Source organism: Paramisgurnus dabryanus, chromosome 7 (genome assembly GCF_030506205.2).
Source record: "Paramisgurnus dabryanus chromosome 7, PD_genome_1.1, whole genome shotgun sequence".
NCBI classification, from domain to species: Eukaryota; Metazoa; Chordata; class Actinopteri; order Cypriniformes; family Cobitidae; genus Paramisgurnus; species Paramisgurnus dabryanus.
The window spans coordinates 37292488-37296791 of NC_133343.1; positions in this window are offsets into that span (position 1 = coordinate 37292488).

The following is a 4304-nucleotide window of genomic DNA, read 5'->3' on the forward strand; positions in this document are numbered from 1 at the left end:
GAGAGATGTGAGCGGGCATTCATCTGCTCATCCTCCCTCTCCTCCATCGCCAGCGGGGGTTCTGAGGAGTCCGAGCTCTCCACTGCGGAGACCGGACCACCAGCTCCCTCAGCGGTCTCAGGTCAGTGTCACAACACGCACACACACTGTAGCTGCGTGCGCTCTTACGGCGCGCGCACCGGCAGTCTCACCTGTTCCGCTCGTCTGCCCCACCGCGAGCTCTCCGGTTGTGCCGTTAATTCCCCTCGCACGGTCTCTGGAAGCTTGGCTTCAGCTTACCAGCCCGTCCCGATGGGTATTACGCACGATCCGCCTCGGTTACGAAATTCAATTCAACCGGCACACACCCAAATTCTCGGGCATTCGTTTCACTACAGTGAAAGCGTCCGATGCACATGTACTGCGTGCAGAACTCGATGTCCTCCTGGCGAAGGACGCGATCGAACCGGTCCCTCCAACCGAGATGAGCTCAGGGTTTTACAGCCCGTATTTCATAGTTCCAAAGAAGGGCGGTGGGTTACGGCCGATCTTGGATTTGCGCGTTCTGAACCGATCTCTCCAAAGACGATCCTTCAGAATGATAACGCCGAAACTGATATTTCAGTCAATACGGCCCCAGGATTGGTTTGCAGCAATAGATCTGAAAGACGCGTACTTTCATGTGTCCATTCTCCCTCGCCACAGACCGTTTCTGCGCTTTGCGTTCGAGGGGCGGGCATACCAATACAAAGTACTACCGTTCGGGCTGTCTCTCTCTCCCCGTGTATTCACGAAAGTAGTGGAAGCGGCGTTAAAGCCCCTGAGAGAGAGCGGTGTTCGCATTTTGGCTTACCTCGACGATTGGCTTATAATAGCGCATTCTCGGCGGACGCTTTGCGAGCACAGAGACTTAACGCTTCGGCATCTCGCCCGTCTGGGTCTTCGGGTCAACTGGGAAAAGAGCAAACTTTGTCCCACGCAGAGGATCTCTTTTCTCGGGATGGAACTGGACTCGATCGATTTATCGGCACGTTTAACAGAAGCGCGCGTCCAATCAATTCTGACTTGCCTTGGTTCTTTCCGAGGGAAGAACGCGGTCCCTCTGAAACAATTTCAGAAGCTCCTGGGAAATATGGCAGCAGCCGCGGCCGTGACACCGCTCGGGCTGCTCCATATGAGACCGCTTCAGCGTTGGCTTCACGATCGAGTCCCGAGGAGAGCGTGGCGCGCCGGCATTCACCGTGTAATCATTACACCTGCGTGTCGTCTAACATTCACCCCGTGGTTAGACCCTGCGTTTCTGAGAGCAGGGGTTTCCATGAGACAGATTTATTGGCATGCTGTTGTACACACAGATGCATCCAACACGGGGTGGGGAGCCACGTACAACGGGCTTGCAGCTTCGGGGGTGTGGACAGCACCCCAGCTGCACTGGCATATCAATTGCCGCGAGTTCTGGGCTGTATATCTGGGACTCGTACGCTTTGCTACGGAGCTGCGAGGGAAGGATGTACTAGTACGCACCGACAACACTGCGACCGTTGCGTATATCAACCGTCAAGGCGGTTTGCGCTCTCGTCACATGTCGCATCTCGCCCGTCATCTCCTCCTTTGGAGTCAGAAGCATCTGAGGTCCCTTCGTGCCATTCACATTCTGGGTTCACTCAATACAGCGGCAGACGCGCTTTCCCGAGCTGCGCGCCCCGGAGAATGGCGACTCCACCCCCAGACGGTACAGCTAATTTGGAGGAAGTTCGGTCGTGCGCAGATAGATCTATTTGCGTCCCCGGACGATACCCACTGTCGCCTGTTTTATTCACTAACCGAGGGCAGCCTCGGCGTGGATGCGCTGACACACAGCTGGCCGCGGGGGATGCGCAAATACGCGTTTCCACCAGTGAGTTTAATCGCACAGACGCTGTGCAAAGTCAGGCAGGACGAGGAGAGCCTTCTACTGGTCGCTCCTTACTGGACGACCAGGAATTGGTTTCCAGAACTAATGCTCCTCGCGACAGCCCCTCCCTGGCGGATTCCCCTGAGGAAGGACCTTCTTTCTCAAGGAGGGGGCACATTATGGCACCCGTGCCCCGACCTGTGGGATCTCCACGTATGGTCGTTAAGCGCGCACAAGGTTTAGGTGATTTATCGCAAGCGATATCTAACACCATCGCCGCGGCTCGAGCTCCGTCCACAAGACGGGCTTACGCGCTTAAATGGAACCTTTTCGTCGATTGGTGCTCTTCGCAACGCGAGGACCCCCGAGAATGCCCCATTAATATTGTGCTTTCATACCTTCAACGCCGGTTAGATGGTAGGCTGTCACCCTCCACCATTAAAGTTGATATCGCTGCTATTTCTGCTCATCACTCACTTATTAATGGCAGATCAGTCGGCCAGCACGACTTAGTTATTAGGTTTTCAAGAGGCGCTCGTAGGCTAAACCCCTCGCGCCCTCCCTCTATTCCTCCTTGGGACCTGTCCATGGTGCTGAAAGCCCTGCGGGAGAACCCATTCGAGCCTTTGCAGTCTGCGAGTCTGAAGTTTTTATCAATGAAAACTCTGACCCTACTCGCATTGGCCTCTGTTAAGAGGGTAGGTGACCTTCATGCATTCTCTATCGACGATTCGTGCCTTCAGTTTGGCCCTGCTGTCTCGAGTGTTACATTGAGACCCAGACCAGGCTACGTGCCCAAAGTTCCCACTACTCCCTTCAGAGATCAAGTGGTGAGCTTGCAAGCTTTGCCCGCGGAGGCGGCAGACCCGACTATGGCTTTATTATGCCCCGTACGAGCGCTACGCATCTACGTGGATCGCACACAAAGCCTTAGGACCTCAGATCAGCTCTTTGTTTGTTACGGTGGTCAGCAGAGAGGGAAAGCTGTCACTAAGCAGAGGATGTCTCATTGGATAGTCGATACTATCGCCCTTGCTTATAATCTGCAGGGCATTCCTTGTCCATTTAATCTGAGAGCGCACTCCACACGGAGTGTTGCCTCATCTTGGGCACTCGCTCGTGGTTCCTCGCTAACAGACATCTGCAGAGCTGCTGGTTGGGCGACACCTAATACGTTCACTAGATTTTACAGTGTTCGTGTCGAGCCTGTCTCCTCTCGTGTTCTTTCCTCGTTAGGGGAAGCACAGAGAACAGGCTCGCAGGTCGGCTTGCAGCCTCCGACTGACGCTACACAATAACTGTCAGTATGGAAGGCCTTCAGGACAAAAATGCGTAGTACTCTGTTTTGTCTCCTCCGCTGCCTTGGCAGCCTGATGTTGCGGAGCATCCGCTGCCAGCCTCTCACTAGCTGCATCCTCGCGAACCTATGTGTTTGGCTCGGACATCCACATTGCGTCCCATCGGGTTCCTTTGTGAGTATTTTTCCGTGGGGTTAATCCTACTAGCCCACGTTTCCCTCAGCAGAGCACTGCTTTGCTTACACAGCCACGGCTGTCATTTATATCTCAACTACGGTTGACTTTCGCCCACCAATAGCCCTTAACAGGGCGGTGGCTTCCGCAGCGTCCCTATACCGCTCAGATAGGGCGCTTCCCAGTCGCTGGCACTACTGTGGGGTTAAAGGAACATCTAGTGCCCGGCCTTCTGCCTTAAAACCTAATTCTCCTTATCCTTAAGTGGAACCGGAGGGCTTTACGCAGACACTGGAAGAGGTCAGCCCTTAGTGGCGTTTTGGTAGGGATTCCCAATTCGTCGGTCACGACGTGACGTCGTAGTGACCGACTGAAAGGGAACGTCTCGGTTACGTATGTAACCCTCGTTCCCTGAAGGAGGGAACGGAGACGTCACGTCCCGTCGCCACAGGGCTGCTCCCTGCTGTTTATCGGCCGGTCACACTTTCCGGCTTTCTCAGCGAAAAAGAAGCTAATTTCCCTATTTGCACCTGCTGCTTATATACGCACCTGGCGGGGCGGCGCCAGCATTATGCAAATATCTCAATGCCAAGTTCATTGGCGTTTTAGTAGTATTCGAAGCAGATTGGTCTCTCTAAGCGAGTTCCCAATTCGTCGGTCACGACGTGACGTCGTAGTGACCGACTGAAAGGGAACACTTGTTTAGTTTAAGTTTAGACTCTTTGACCATATGATCCCTGCTTTCAGCACAGACCAAGAATTTACTGTGGCCTGCCATGTTAGCCGATTAGCTTAGCTTTCACCCCTGTTGCTACACCCCATGCCTTTGATGTTTCATGCCCCAGATATTATGTCCCTAACCCCTGATTTACATGTTAATCTCAATAATCCCCCACATAAATGCTTAAATTAGGTTGCCTCTCCATCGCCCTCTCTGTTTGAAATATTTTCATGAGGTC